Consider the following 16,932-nt stretch of genomic DNA (forward strand, 5'->3'; position numbering starts at 1 on the left):
GATTGGCTGTCAGGGAGGTTAGATGATGTTCGCTACTTACTGAGCCTTCGCCCTGATTGGCTGGCAGGGAGGTTAGATGATGTTTGCTACTTACTGAGCCTTCGCCCTGATTGGTTGGCAGGGAGGTTAGATGACGTTCGCTACATACTGAGCCTTCGCCCTGATTGGCTGGCAGGGAGGTTAGAAGACGTTCGCTGCTTACTGAGCCTTCACCCTGATTGGCTGGCAGGGAGGTTAGATGATGTCCGCTACTTACTGAGCCTTCACCCTGATTGGCTGGCAGGGAGGTTAGACGACGTTCGCTACTTACTGAGCCGTCACCCTGATAAATCCATAGCAAAAGGCACCAGGGTAGGCAATATTTTTCCTGCACCTGTTTTTCATATCTGTCATGCTCAACACTATCGGCAGAGACTCAAACTCAATGTATTCCGGAAGTCCGTTCCAAAACCAAAGCGTTCCAAAACCAAGGCGCGCTGCTTTCCCATAGAAAGTAATGCAAAATGGATTAATCGGTTCCAGACTCTTAAAAACAACCCCTAAAACAGCATTTTAACGTGAATTTTACTATTTAATGAGACCACTGATCCATTAAATGAAAGCAATAAACAATGTACTGCGGTCACACAATCAATCAATCAATCAATCAATCAGTAGATGAACTGAGTTCCACACAGTCACAAAAACAAAACAGAAAGAGCTGCAAAAACGTAAAAGAAATAGCAAAAACAGACAAAGCTCAGCGTAACACTCAAATTGGAAGCATGGCACTCAAAATGGAAGTGTAACACCCAAAATGGAGCAAGTTCGGCTTCCGAAAAAGGTTCGCAAACCGGAACACTTACTTCCGGGTTTGCAGTGTTTGGGTTCTAAGTTGTTTGAGTACCAAGGCATTTGAGCAGGCACAGGCAAACTCCGGCCCTCCAGATGTTTTGGAACTACAATTCCCATCCTCCCTAGCTAACAGGACCAGTGGTCAGGGATGATAGGGATTGTAGTCTCAAAACATCTGGAGGGCCGGAGTTTGCCTATGCCTGCATTTGAAAACCAAGGTATGCATTCAAGGCAAAGCCTTATATTAAATGCAGAGCCTTATATTTGCAGAGCGAAGAGCTCTTGGAGGGGAACAACGAGGTCCCCTTTGTCGTCATGGGATCATTGATTTCTGGGCCAAGGGGCACTTTCGAGCGGGGAGGAAGTCTAGGGCGGCAAGCAGAGAGGCTGGGCACCACAGAAGGCCCAGCCTGGCGTTGCCAGGAGCCCTGAGACACCCTCGGTCTGCAGCTTTTTGCTGGCACCTTGATCTATCTTGACATATTTTTTGATATTACCAGCTGAAGAAGGCGTGTACTCCGAAACAGGGCCCTGTCCTGGTCACCACTACTGAGTCGTACATCTGATTCACACTCCGGATACTCCTTTTTGGCCCCCATTTGATCCTTTATTCTTTATTCTGATTTTATATAATATGGACTCTTTTTGACTGCTATTGAGACTTGTATAAAACAATTGTTGTGCACTGGTATTTCATGTACTTTTGTACTATATCACTGTATATTTGAAACTCATTATTTCTGTACTTAAACGTTGTATCCAAATACAGATAGGTAGCCGTGTTGGTCTGCCATAGTCAAAATAAAAAAATTCCTTCCAGTAGCACCTTAAAGACCAACTAAGTTAGTTCTTGGTATGAGCTTTCGTGTGCATGCACACTATGTATCTGAAGAAGTGTGCATGCACACGAAAGCTCATACCAAGAACTAACTTAGTTGGTCTTTAAGGTGCTACTGGAAGGAATTTTTTTATGTTGTATCCAAACTTACCATTACTTTAAAACTATCGTACTTACACGGTATGTTTAATTTACTACTAGCTTCAAACTGTTATTCTTAGCAGAATATACACGTTTTTCTTTTTAACTCTTGAGTAGGAATTATTCCTTATATTGAAACTTTTGGCCAGAGTTCTTGATATATCCTTTCCAGTGCTTTTTGCTGGCAGCCTGATGACAGGGGCGTCAGGTGACTCTCCCCCAGGCAGCTGGGCCCGAGGAAGGTGCAGAGTCCGCAGGAGGGAGGCAGGGGAGCTAAGTTTAGCGCATCCGGTCTGGCGAGCGGAATGAGGGGGCGACGGCGAGAGGCAGCTAATTATAGCTTTCCTCGCTTCTGCCACAGGGTACAAAGTTGACTCGCGTGTGCAGAAAGGAAGGTTTGCGGGGTGGTGGTGGAGAGGTCATGTTCGTGCAAGAGAACATGGGTTGCCGGCGCATGAGTGCGCATGGGAACGCCGCATCCCGGCACCCGTACAACTATGCCGTTGCTGTGTTGGAATGGGACCCCAAAGGTCATCCAGCTCAACCCGCTGCGGTGCAGGAATCGCGGCGAAAAGGTCACAGATAGATGCGCTCCCCTCCCCGCAAAAAAGTTCTGTTGGAAAAGCCCCCGGCAAAGTTGGTTAAATTGTTTTATGTCTGGTGGAACTCTGTATGTGCAGAAATGCAAAGAAGAAGTTGTTCCAGTGAAATGGGACTTTGAAATGATTGGGTGATGCGGAGATGGGGGCAAAAGTCGGAGACCGAAATGAAGAAAAGGTAGTAGAATAATGGAGACCCCTTTGAGGATTACCGGAGAAAAATATTGTAGTCAAATGAAATTAAATATAAGCAAAGGAATGAGAATGATAAAGTCATGTAATACAGGGTACAGTGGTACCTCGGGTTAAGTACTTAATTCGTTCCGGAGGTCCATACTTAACCTGAAACTGTTCTTAACCTAAAGCACCACTTTTGCTAATGGGGCCTCCTGCTGCCGCCGCACCGCCGGAGCACGGTTTCTGTTCTTATCCTGAAGCAAAGTTCTTTACCTGAAGCACTATTTCTGGGTTAGTGGAGTCTTGATTGGGAGCCACCCAGAGTGGCTGGAGAAACTCAGCCAGATGGGTGGGGTATAAATAATAAATTATTATTATTATTATTATTATTATTATTATTATTATTATTATTATTATTATGGGGCCTGGCGCCTACCCAGGCCGTTGGTTCATCCAGCTCCGTGCTGGACTGCACTGGCTGGCAGCAACCAGTCTCTGGGATTTTCGATAGAGAGTCCAACTTGGTGCAGCCAGGAGCCTTCTAGATGCAAAGCAGCTGTTCTGCCTCAGATCTGGTCCACCCAGTTATCCAATCCCATGAGCCTCTTTGAGCTTGTCCTAAGAATTGTAAGGTCCCAAATATAAAATAAGCGTTCGAGGCAAACACATGCATGAGTATATAAACCACGCATCTGAAATAGTACAGGAGAGCAACCCTGAAGTCATTTTGACTCTCAAATTGACCTCCATAAATTTCTCTGCAAGGAGGAAGGAAATGGGAAAGTTTTCCCCTTGACTTTTTGCTTACAAATCCTGCCTTAAGGGCACATTTGTGAATGAATAAGGTGAGCCTGTGATCTGGATTCAGGAACTAAAAGTATTTACCATCACAACAAAAGAATGGCCAGGCTGCCCAGATAATGCAATCAGTGACCATTATCAGGTATCCTGGCAGACAGGATTACTGCTGTAGACCTCCTCCTTCTGTGGTGTATGTATGAGGTTTTGGGGGCTGGTCTTGGGCTACAGGGTGGGCAATTTCAAAAGTCTATATAAGGGCTTGCACACCATTTTTCTGGGTTCCTCCTCTCTCCTGCAAGTGAGGGAAGCACCCTGTTGCAACAGATCAATAAAGATCAGGCTTACTAGCTGCTTTGCTTCTCAATATTCTCAGGTTGGCCTCTGTTATTTTCTCCTACTGATAATGAACACACTTAAGGACTCTATACGGGCTCTTGGGTACCCCATAAGAGAAAAGGGGCACTTTGTTTCCCTATAATAAGCTGAACAAGAGACCCACCCCTGGCACGACTCTGGCTTCCAGCCGGGGGCCTGAAATGAGCCATACAGTTCTGGCCACACATGACTTCCTGCACATTCCTGTCCCGCCGCCCCCCCCCCAGTCCAGTGCTATTTCACTGGCCAGTGTGGTGTGGTGGTTAGAGTGGTTAGATCCCTGCACCACAGGGGGTTGGACTAGATGACCTTTGGGGGATCCCGCCCAACCCTACAATTCTACGATTCTATGTCAGGCAAGGGTTCAAGTCTCCACTTGGCCAGGGAGCTCGCTGGATACCCTCGAGCCAATCCCCGCCGCTCAGCCTCTCACAGGGTCGTCGTGGGGATTAGATGAGTGCTAGCACATGGGGGATTCGACCAGGATTCGAATCCTCCACCCAGCTCGCCGGGTGACCTGGAACGCATCCTTCTGGCCTAGGAACCAAGCCTCAAATCCTCTCTGGCGATGTTATTCCTCGTTTGTTTACAACCCCAGAGGACAAAAGCCTGGCTGGGTGTGAGTTTGCTGCTGGCCTGTTTGCTGAATGGGCGCCTGCGGTCTTTGGCGTGGGTGGCAAGGAGGAAGGCAGCTCTTATGACCATTGAAGGAGACGTGCGGCTGCTCAAGGAGCTGGCTGGGAACTCAAGCCTGCTTCCCTGAAAACCCACTTCTCCCGTCTCCGTGGGCGCTCAGAAGTGTCGCCGGCAATTATTTGCTTCATGTTAAACAGACGCCGGGCGGCCATCTGTCCTGGACGCTTCCGTTGAGATTCCTGCGTTGCAGGGAGCCGAACTAAGTGGCCCTTGGCAGTCCCAACTCTGCAAGGCCATGATTCGCTGGAGGTTTTTAAACAGAGGCCGGAGGGCCACCTGATGTAGAATCACAGAATCGTCCAGTTGGAAAGGACCGCAAGGATCATTCATTCAGTCCAACCCCTCTTGCAATGCATGAATCTCAGCTAAATATTCCCTGGCCATCCAACCTCTGCTTAAAAACCTCCAGGAAAGGAGAGTGCGCCACCTTCTAAGGGAGTCCGTTCATCAGAAGGTTCTTCCTGGGTTGGGACGCGGGTGGCGCCGTGGTTTAAACCACTGAGCCTCTTGGGCTTGCCGATCGGAAGGTCAGTGGTTCAAATCCCCACAACAGGGTGAGCTCCTGTTGCGCGGTCCCAGCTCCTGCCAACCTAGCAGTTCGAAAGCACACCAGTGCAAGTAGACAAATAGGTACCGCTCCGGCGGGAAGGTAAACGGCGTTTCCATGCGTTCTGGCACTCGTCCCGGTCCTCCATGTGCCAGTAGTGGTTTAGTAATGCTGGCCACATGACCTGGAAAGCTGTCTGTGGACAAATGCTGGCTCCCTTGGCCTGAAAGCGAGATGAGCACCTCAACCCCATAGAAGAAGAAGAGGAGGAGGAGAAGTTTGGATTTGATATCCTGCTTTATCACTACCCTAAGGAGTTTCAAATAGGAATGCGGATGGCACTGTGGTCTAAACCACAGAGCCTAGGGCTTGCCGAACAGAAGGTCGGCGGTTCGAATCCCTGCGACGTCGCTCGGTCCCAGCTCCTGCCAACCTAGCAGTTTGAAAGCACGTCAAAGTGCAAGTAGATAAATAGGTACCGCTCTGGCGGGAAGGTAAACAGCGTTTCTGTGCGCTGCTCTGGTTCACCAGAAGCGGCTTAGTCCTGCTGGCCACATGACCCGGAAGCTGCACGCCGGCTCCCTCGGGCAATAGAGCGAGATGAGCGCCGCAACCCCAGAGTCGTCTGCGACTGGACCTAATGGTCAGGGGTACCTTTACCTTTACCTTTACCTTTAAGAAGTCTCAAAGTGGCTAACAATCTCCTTTCCCTTCCTCCCCCACAACAGGCACTCTGTGAGGTGAATGGAGCTGAGAGACAGGAGATGGATTAGTTGGGCCCTTGGCCTGATCCAGCAGGCTCCTTTTAGGTAAACCGGAGATTTTCTGCCTCCGAGCTTGTGAAACCTTTGTTGTTGTTGAGGCCTGGCATCGAAAAGCCTTGTTGAGGCAGGCTTCGGGATCATTTCAATTAATATTTAGCATGGATATCTACGGTGTATATATTTACATGTGGGATTTCGCCGTGCCGATTTCAACGCGCTGACTTTTCAAGATTCGGCTTGCTCGGCGCAACAAGTTTCGGGGATGCGCTAGGTCGGAGGTTGCGATGAATAAACAAGTCCCCTTTGTGCCGTCATGAGGCTTAAGCTATGTGCCAAGCCCCTGCGGGTCTCCAGGGGCAAAGAAGACAGCTTTTGTTTTCCCAGCTCGGGTTTAATAACATCTAAGCTGCCGTGATTCAGAAGGGATTTTTTCCAGGCTAGAGAGAAGATCAATTCCATAGGGCTGCCCCCTGTGACTCACCCTAGGAGCCCAAGGCCCTGACTCAGAGGGGCCGGATCCTGCTCAGATAGGAAGAGATGCGACTGGTGCCCGGCAACACATCTGGAGCAGGGGAAATGCCACCACGCCTGTTTAAATCCCCTGCAACGCTTCTCCGTCCATTCTCACCAGAGGGAACGTCAGAAATTAGAAGGCTACAAAATTTTGCACAGCTCAAATTTAGTGGATAGAGAAAAGCTTTCTCTCTCTCTCGCTTTCTCTCTCTCATGACACTAGAAATGGAGGACCAAGCTGCATGTTGGAGGATTCAGGACAGAGGAAAGACAATCCTCCTTGACACAGCACGGAGTTAGACTATGGAACTCACTGCCACAAGGGGCACGGGTAGCAACCAACTCAGATGGCTTTGAAAGCCAAATTCGTGGAGGAGAGGGCTATTGATGGCTACTAGCCATGATGACTATCAGGCCCTCCAAGTGTCCCTATATTTGAGGGACAGTCCCAGATTGACAGAAGCCATTCTGTTTCTGATTTGATCCCGGAATGCCCTGCTTTCCTTTAGGACGACCCTATTTTCATTTGTGAAAACCCTATGCCCTGCTTCCACAGATAAAGGCAGTGTGATCTATGCGACGGTCACCTCCAGGCTTGATTATTGTAACTCGCTCTATGCGGGGCTGCCCTTGAGACTGACCCAGAAACTTCAGGGGGACCAGAATGCTGTGGCGAGGCTCCTTACGGGATCCTTGCCACGGGACCACATTCATCCAGTGCTTTACCAGCTGCACTGGCTCCCGGTGGAGTACAGGATCAGGTTTAAGGTGCTGGTTTTAACCTTTAAAGCCCTTCACAGCCTAGGACCCTCGTACCTACAGGGCCGCCTCTCCTGGTATGCCCCGCGGAGGACCTTAAAGTCCGCAAATAACAACACTTTGGAGGTCCCAAGTCGCAAGGTAGTTAGATTGGTCTCAACTAGGGCCAGGGCCTTTTCAGTACTGGCCCCGACTTGGTGGAACGCTCTGTCCCAAGAGACCAGGGCCCTGGGGGACTTGACATCTTTCCACAGGACCTGCAAGACAGAGCTGTTCCGCCTGGCCTTTGGCTTGGACTCAGTCTGACCCTTATGTTTCCCTCCCCTTAGGGTCTTGATTTATCGGCTACTTTTAAAATGAGGCTGCATTTTAAATTGCATTTTAACCTGTATTTTAATTCCCCCCCCCATTATGTTTTTACTGTGATTTTATTGGTGTTAGCCGCCCTGAGCCCGGCTCTGGCCGGGGAGGGTGGGGTATAAATAAAATTTATTATTATTATTATAAACACTTCTGAATCCCAGTTGCTGGAAACAGCAGGAAGGGAGAGGGCTCTTGCGGTCGAATCCTGCCACAGGCAAATGCTTGGCCCCTGTGAGAAGAGGATTGTGGATTAAATGGGCCGCAGGCCTGATCCAGCCACCAGGCTGTTCTGGTTCCCCTTTGAGCATGGCAGTAAATGTGTTCCAGTGTCAGGATTTGCCCCTCTGCAACCTTTCTTCCCCCTGGCCTATAATTTTTTGGCTTATCCTTCGAGGATCTTGCCTGCCACATCCTGTCCAGATGTGCTGAGGTCCCCGGGGCCTGTGAGGTTCTTGGAATTCCTTTTCCCCAGGGAAATATTACACAAACCCATTTATGGCTGCTCTGGGTCAGGAATTCAGATGATGCAAGAAGAGGCAAAGGAATCGCTTCCAGAGGACTAGGCAGCATTCCAAGCGCTTCAGGAAGAAAAGGGCAAAAGGGGGGCGGGTTCAGCACACACCACACACACACACACACACACACACACACACACACACACACTTTCTCTGCTCTTTGGAAAAGATTTTGCCTGCCAAGGAGGCTTCAGCCGCCATTTAGAAAGCGGTGGAGACAAAACCCGAGAAGAGCCTTAAATCAGGTCCATTTATTTCCCCTTATCCCTTTCCTAAGCCAGGGCCGCTCCAGACTGGCATGTTTGGGCTCTGTATAGTTCAAGCTATGGTTTTCCCAGTACAGTGGTACCTCAGGTTACAGACGCTTCAGGTTACAGACTCCGCTAACCCAGAAATAGTACCTCGGGTTAAGAACTTTGCTTCAGGATGAGAACAGAAATTGTGCTCTGGCGGCAGCGGGAGGCCCCATTAGCTAAAGTGGTGCTTCAGGTTAAGAACAGTTTCAGGTTAAGTACAAACCTCCGGAATGAATTAAGTTCTTAACCCGAGGTACCACTGTAGTGATGTATAGAAGTGAGAGCTGGACCACAAAGAAGGCTGATCGCCAAAGAATGGATGCTTTTGAATTCTGGTGCTGGAGGAGACTCTTGAGAGTCCCATGGACTGCAAGAAGATCCAACCTCTCCATTCTGAAGGAAATCAGCCCTGAGTGCTCACTGGAAGGACAGATCCTGAAGCTGAGGCTCCAAGACTTTGGCCACCTCATGAGAAGAGAAGACTCCCTGGAAAAGACCCTGATGTTGGGAAAGATGGAGGGCGCAAGGAGAAGGGGACGCCAGAGGACGAGATGGTGGGACAGTGTTCTCGAAGCTATGAACATGAGTTTGACCAAACTGCGGGAGGCAGTGGAAGACCGGAGGGCCTGGCGTGCTCTGGTCCAGGGGGTCACGAAGAGTCGGACACAACTAAATGACTAAACAACAACAAATCCTGCAACATATGATTGACAGAATAACAGGGCACTACTGGTGGATTTGCACCGGATGGTCCGCACGTCATTCTGCCATTATTTTTATGATTATGACCCGGGATTTGAGAAGAGGGAAACGGCGGCTGCCCATCACAGTAATCTGAAAAGCTCTCTCTTCCCCGTCTGTTCTGGGGAGAAACAAACCCCAGTCCTTGGCTTAGCATTATGTCCGAAACCAGCAACATTTGTAGTTTGTCCAAACAAAACCATGGTGATAAGTCAAGGTTCGAGTTTGTCTTCCGGTTGACAGGTAGTTTGCAGACCTGCCAAGTGTCCCGGTTTCTGATCTGATTCCGAAATGTCTTGCTTTTCCTTAGGACATCCCTATTTTCATCGGAGAAATGTTGGAGGGTATGGAATAGGACATGGGTAGGCAAACTAAGGCCTGGGGGCCGGATCCAGCCCAATCGCCTTCTAAATCTGGCCCATGGACAGTCTGGGAATCAGTGTGTTTTTACATGAGAATAATGTGTGCTTTTATTTAAAACGCATAGAATCATAGAGTTGGAAGAGACCACAAGGGCCATCGAGTCCATCTCTGGGTTATTTGTGGGGGAAAGGAATTTGTTCATCCCCCCCCCCCCAAAATATAATCCGGCCCCCCACAAGTCTGAAGGACAGTGGACTGGCCCCTTGCTGAAAAAGTTTTCTGACCCTTGGAATAGGATGTCCCTATTTTCATCAGAGAAATGTTGGAGGGGATGTCTGTATTTTCATCGGAGGAATGTTGGGGGACATGAGATTGGCACTCGCCAATCAGAAGACAGGGGTTGTGGTTTGATTCCCCCCTGGGCAAAGTGGGCCCGATTCACTCGCCCATGATAGCCCTCGGTTTACAGTTAATGGCGACGTGAAAAAAATCATGTCATATTTTCTGTTTTCTCAGCCTCCGCAGACTTTCGCATGTGACAAAACAAAACAGCGGAGACTGTAGGATTTCTGCAGTCATCAGTTCCATAGAAAGCAATGAGTAAACAGAGACTGATATTTTAATATCCAGGAAATGTATACATAAACAACCCTTTTCTTACAGGAACCCCTTTTGGTTCCACTCCGTGTTTACAGTTAAGACGTTATGCAAACGTGAGAGGGGGAAAAGGTGCAAGAAGTGGGATTCTGCTTTGCCAACGCAGGCCTTACAGGAACATCTCTGGAGCGGTGAGTCACGGCACACGAGTCACCTGAGAAAAAGAAATCAAAACAAGAGAGCGCGAGCAATTTCAAAACCGAAAGTCGCCCCACGCCTTTGCCAGGGAGGCTCAAAGGAGAAGATGAAGCCTTCAAGGTGCTCCCTGTTTGATCGCTGTGACCCGGGACCTTCACTTTTGCAAAAGGGCATCACAGTCTTCCTTGCACCTCAGACTGTATAACAAAGAAAATGAGGCTCATTGGCTGTTAGGCCAGGAGGCTTGTCCTTTGGCCTCGGTGACTTCTTGGTTGCAGAGACGCCAAAACAGCTTTGCTCAGCTTTTTCCGCCTCCTCCTTCCCGCTAGGCCTCCTCTCGTGATTGGGAAACGAAGGCAGCGGTAAAACCACCAGCAGCAGAAACTCTGTCACTCGATCCTCTGTGATGTGGCAGCAGTTCAGCCAATCAGGGCCCTTCTGTGCGTTGCAGCACAGGTTAAACACACAGAGAGAGACACTGCTTCCTTTTGCACCCCTTTAAGCGCTTTTCTGGGGACACGGGTGGTGCTGTGGTCTAAACCACAGAGCCTAGGGCTTGCCGATCAGAAGGTCAGTGGTTCAAATCCCTGCGGTGGGGTGAGCTCCCGTTACTCGGTCCCAGCTCCTGCCAACCTAGCAGTTTGAAAGCACGTCAAAGTGCAAGTAGATAAATAGGTACCACTCCGGCGGGAAGGTAAACGGTGTTTCCATGCACTGCTCTGGTTCGCCAGAAGCGGCTTAGTCATGCTTGCCACATGACCCGGAAGCTGTCTGCGGTCAAACACCTGCTCCCTCGGCCCATAGAGCGAGATGAGTGCCACAACCCCAGAGTCGTCCACGACTGGACCTAATGGTCAAGGGTACCTTTACCTTTAAGCGCTTTTCCAGACACTTTGGGTGCTTCCAGGAAGGCATTGATTGTGGCCTGGGTGCAAGAAAACGTTTCACACATTTATCCTTTCTGGGGAAAATCCAATACTGTATGCCCATTTCACAGAAATGTGCGGCTACCAGCTCACCCCTTGCGGGGGAAACCCAGGGAGGGCTCGGAGTGGCTGGCCTGGGCTTAGACGTCCCCGTATTGCGCAACTCAAAACAATTAGCCCATGGGGAGGACGGGTCGGCCGGCAAATCGCTTCCTCCTCTGCGTCACTTGGTGCGAGAGAGCAGCCCTGGTCCCTGGAGGTCAAGCGTTGAAAACGGGAGAATTATTTGCCTGCGGAGAAGTGTGGAAGTCGTAGTTGCCTTGGGGACTTGCATGGAATTATAGAATTGTAGTATTGTAGGGTTGGAAGGGACCCCAAGGGACATCAACCCGCTGCAATGCAGGAATCTCATTTCAAGCATCCATGACAGATAGCCGTCCATCCTCTGCTTAGAAACCTCAATGGAAGGAGAGTCCACCACCTCCCAAGGGAGGCTGTTCTACTGCCAAACTGCTCTTACTGCCAGAAAAAGGTAAAGGGGGTGTTGCTGTTGTCTAAACCACTGAGCCGCTTGGGCTTGCCGATCGAAAGGTTGGTGGTTCGAATCCCCGCGACGGGGTGAGCTCCCGTTTCTCAGTCCCTGATCCTGCCAACCTAGCAGCACACCAGTGCAAGTAGATAAATAGGTACCACTGTGGCGGGAAGGTGAACAGCATTTCTGTGCACTCTGGTTTCCATCACGGTGTCCTGTTGCGCCAGAAGCAGTTCAGTCCTGCTGGCCACATGACCCGGAAACCCGTCCATGGGCAAAATCCGGCTCCCTTGGCCCGAAAGCGAGATGAGCGCTGCAACCCCAGAGTCACCTTTGACTGGACTTAACTGTTCAGGGGTCCTTTACCTTTACTGTCAGAAAGTACAAAAAAATAATAATAATAACTATTCCCCTCCCCCAACAAACTCCCTTAAACAATAGGTCTGCCCAGGAGTTGTTGCATAGGGCAGTGGTTCTCAAAAGTTGTGGTGTGCCCGTTTGATGTGGCAGGAAAGTATGGCAGGAAGATTCGAGGACAAACAATATTATATTTTGGGTGTGATCTTTCTGGCCGTCCTGTGATAATATTGGAAAGCAGTTATGTTTTATGTTATAAATCAAGCAGTGCTGGGAGTGGCGTCTTTTTGTTTTTCAATGCATTTATCAATACAAAGAATTCAGTGTGGCGTGAGGAATTGTTCATTCCGAAAATGTGGCCCGGAGGAAAAAACCCCGAGAACCATTGCATTTGGGCAATAGAGTCCTCGCATCCATGTCAGTTGTGCAAACCTAAAGTGTTGGGATGTACTTGAATCTATCCCACAAAATACTTGTCGGTCTGGAGGTACCCAAAGACACTGAACCAGGGCAGAATTCCTTCTGGGATTTCTGCACAGGCCAGGAAGAAGTTGCTCCCTCTGTAGGAAGGTCCTGGGATTTGCCCAGACGGGAATGACAGATGTCATCATGAAATAAAACTCCCTCTTCTGTGTGAGGTGGGGGACCCAGCTCAGTCACTATAATTAGAGGAGGGGTCAGCGCCAATATCTATAGTGCAGCCGCCCCCCCTGCCCTTTGCTATTTAAGTGCTGCCAAGATGCGGGTGGCGCTGTGGGTTAAACCACAGAGCCTAGGGCTTGTCGATCAGAAGGTCTGCGGTTTGAATCCCCGCGACGTGGTGAGCTCCCATTGCTCGGTCCCTGCTCCTGCCCACCTAGCAGTTCGAAAGCGCGTCAAAGTGCAAGTAGATAAATAGGTACCGCTCCGGCGGGAAGGTAAATGGCATTTCCATGCGCTGCTCTGGTTTACTAGAAGCAGCTTAGTCATGCTTGCCACATGACCCAGAAGTTGTACACCGGCTCCTTTGGCCAGTAAAGCGAGATGAGCGCTGTAACCTGAAGCGTCTGTAACCCGAGGTACCACTGCATATTGTTTGTTTATTATTCCGTAATATCTATACATAGCTCGACTGCATTACCAGACTCTCCAAGTGTGAATGTTTTGTTATGTTTTTATATGTCGGAAGCCACCCAGAGTTGCTGGGACAACCCAGTCAGATGGACAGGCAGGGCAGGCTATGAATAATAAAATTATTATTAACATTATTACGAAACAGGACGTCCCTATTTGCCCCGGAGGAATTTTGAGGGAGATGCATTACTCAAAAAATATATGGTCAAAAGTAGTTTGCAAACAAAACAATAAAATGATGGACAACAGCAACACTTTACAACGTTCAAAAAACGAAATCATCATTCAAATAAAAACCAGATTACTGGATAAATCATGATTTTAAGCCTTTGGAGCTGTTTCCGCCGCTTCTTCCATCGCGTTGTCATGCATCCGGGTTTTCTCTGACATTTTGCAGATTCGGCAAAATTCCCCCCTGACACCATTTCCACACCCGAAAACCAGGACACGTCAGGAATTTTCCCAGCGAATGGCAAGCCTAGATATGTAGAACGTTAGTTTGTGCCTTAAGCTGCCTTTTAAGTTTGTTGCTGACTTTAAATTGGGGAAAACATTTTAAAGGGTTGCTTTTAACTGTTTTGGAAACTAATTTCCTTGCTTCATTCTCAACGCAAACCACCTGGAGGTTTTTCACAATCAAGCTTAAGCCACGGGTAAGAGAGGGGAGAGGCTCCCAGACAGCCGCTGCTTTTTTTGTGGGATTCAGTCGCCCTCCAGAAAAGTCAGGCTGCACAGTCAAAGCGGATCTGGAGCTCTTGCGCAATGAACCTGCTTCTCCCACAAAACTGGACTGTTTGCTGTAAGGAAAGTGATGGGGAAATCCGCCAGGGAGTGTAGGGTGATAAATGCTCAACAAACAGGTTGTCTGGAGGTGACCGTGAATCTCACTGGGTGCCCTTGAGCCACGCCAAAGTTTCTCTGCCTAGCCTACCCAACAGGGCTGTTGTGAGGATAAAATGGGGGGGGGGACCACGTCTGCCACATTGCACACCTACAAAAAAGGTGATTCAGCAGCCAGGCTCTTCTTACACCCTTATGGAACCTCCTGGTCCAGAGGCAGTCTATCTTGATTCCTAGGTTTACAGGAATAGAACGCTGGCCCAAATGGACCCCCCTTTTATCTGACCAAACAGCCTCTTCTTACGTCTCTCTGGAGCACACACACACCCCTCACCCAAACCCCTGCCCAGCTGCTGCCAGCCTGTGCTGGCAGAAAAACGAGATGGCGCAGCACTGCCACGACTCAGGCTGAACTTTCCCAAGAGAAGAGGTGGCCTTGCAGTGGGGGGAGCCCGGGCAAAAACACCCCTCTCGAACCAGGCCTTTTGGCTTTTAGCCACCTGTGGCCTTGGGGGTGATGTTTCTAATGCAGGAATTGGCAAAAAATTTTAGCTGACCCCCAGACCTTGTGGCGGGCTACAGAAGCGGCACTGAGCTGGAAGAAGAGGCAAGGGGGGCCAAGTAGGTAGTCCTCCTCCCCACCCCCCAACCCCAGCTGCTGCGATTACCTTCCCAGGGGCCGCCGCCGCTGCTTCTCGTGGGTAGGCAGGGCAAGCTCGTCCGCTCCGCTCTCTGGTCCACAGGAGCACCAGGGTGGCAGCGGCGGAGGGAAAATGAGTGGCGCAAAAGGGCTGGCTCCAGAGAGGGGCTGCTTAAAATGGGGCTCAGCCAGCTCAGCCCAGCCCCCTTCCTCCTCTAGGCAGGGCGGGGAAAAGCCAGGAGGAGGGAGGGAGGGAGGGAGGGAGGAGGCGCCGCCGCGGTGTGTGAGAGGGAGGGGTGAGAATGGAATGGCGCAGGGGGGAAAATGGCTCAGTCCAAATGAACAGAATCCTCACGCCGATCCACAGACAGTCCGCGGGCCAGATCCTGAAGGCCACTGGGCCTGATTTGGCCCGCAGCCCTTAGTTTGCTGACCGCTGTTCTAACGCATTGTTTCGCCTCGCTTTTAATGTAGGCATGTGGGATTAATGTATTAATCTTTATTTATCATTATCATTATCATTAGCCTTTGGCTAATTCATAATAATAATAATAATAATAATAATAATAATAATAATAATAATTTATTTATACCCCGCCCATCTGGCTGGGTTTCCCCAGCCACTCTGGGCGGCTTCCAACAAAGTATTAAAATACAGTGGTCTGTTAAACATTAAAAGCTCCCCTAAACAGGGCTGCCTTCAGAGGTCTTCTAAAAATCTGGTAGTTATTTTTCTCTTTGACATCTGGTGGGAGGGCGTTCCACAGGGCGGGCGCCACCACCGAGAAGGCCCTCTGCCTGGTTCCCTGTAACTTGGCTTCTTGCAGGGAGGGAACTGCTAGAAGGCCCTTGGAGCTGGACCCCGGTGTCCGGGCAGAACGATGGGGGTGGAGACGCTCCTTCAGGTCTACTGGGCCATTCAGGGCTTTAAAGGTCAGCACCAACACTTTGAATTGTGCTCAGAAATGTACTGGGAGCCAATGCAGATCTCTCAGGACCGATGTTATGTGGTATTGGCGGCCGCTCCCAGTCCCCAGTCTAGCTGCCGCATTCTGGATTAATTGTAGTTTCCAGGTCGCCTTCAAAGGTAGCCCCACATATGGCCTTTTAAGCTGGGGGGGGGTGTTATTGTTTTCTTTGTTACTACATGGCACATTTTTGTTTCTTTCTATTGCAAGCAACCCTGTGACCCTCGGATAAAGGGCGCTAAAGAACGGCAATAGATAAGATAGATAAATAAAATCTTGTTATCCCCCGACCTTCGCCCGAAGGCACCCAGGCCGGGTTACCACATTAAAAACAAGATTGGGAAACAATCTGAAAGCGGGCAGATGAAGTTGATGGACTATATGGAACTGGCGGAAATGACTGGCAGAATCCGAGATCAGGGAGAAGAGTCGGTGGAAGAAGATTGGAAAAAAATTTAAAGATTATCTACAGAAATACTGTAAAATTAATGAATGTTAGAAAAATGTTGGAATGAAGTTATATGGCTTTAGTAGAAATGTTATAAGGAATTAAGTGCAGATAGGTTAACAGAGCATTAAAGGAAAAATAAGGTTAGAATGAGTTAAGATAATTATAGGATAGAAAACAGAGGAAGATGGAAAGGAATTGCTGAAATAATTAATAGAAGTGGAATACAAAAAGGGAGGTGTGAGGAGGTCGTGGAAATAAGTGAATGAAAGATGGGAGAATGAAATTGTTTGATTTATTTTATTGTTTTTGTTTTGTTTTGTTAATTTGATGTGTTGTATTGTATTGTCTTTTTAGTGTTTAAGTTTTTGGAAAAATAATAAATATTATTTTTTTAAAAAAAACCAACAATCTGAAAGCGGCCATATGTCAAAGAGGACGCTTTAGTGGCGATTCCTGCGTTGCAGAAGGGAGTTGGACTCGATGCCTTCCAACTCTAAACTTCTATGACCTAGAACAGTGTTTCCCAAATTTGCGTCCCCAGCTGTTGTTAGACTACAACTCCCACCATCCCTAGCTAGCAAGACCAGTGGTTAAGGCTGATGGTTAGCACATGCTTTCCTTGAAGAATGAGAAAGGTTGTGGAATGAAAGGATAAAATTTACAGCTTAGAATCATAGAATCATAGAGTTGGAAGAGACCACAAGGGCCATCGAGTCCAACCCACTGCCAAGCTTGTAATGCTTTGAAAGAGAATATGATGAAAACGATGTATAGATGGTATATTACATCAGTGAAATTAGCTAAAATGTATAAGACAAATAATAAAAGTTGGAAATGTAAAGAAAAAGAAGGAACATTGTATCATATGTGGTGGAAATGTAAAAAAGTAAAGAACTTCTGGGAAATGATATATAATGAGATGAAAGAGATGTTGAAATATACGTACATTTAAAAAAAAAACAGAAGCATTTTTACTTGGTATTATAGG

General features: G+C 48.6%; 1 long non-coding RNA gene across 1 annotated transcript in view; it reads left to right on the plus strand.

Annotated features, from left to right (window-relative positions):
- The window catches only part of LOC310712949, a 2,318,697-nt gene that overhangs the window by 1,330,453 nt on the left and 971,312 nt on the right, over positions 1-16,932 (plus strand). The gene's annotated exons all lie outside the window — the stretch shown is intronic.

This window comes from Podarcis liolepis, assembly GCF_965112155.1.
Source record: "Podarcis liolepis genome assembly, chromosome: 7".
Lineage (NCBI taxonomy): Eukaryota > Metazoa > Chordata > Lepidosauria > Squamata > Lacertidae > Podarcis > Podarcis liolepis.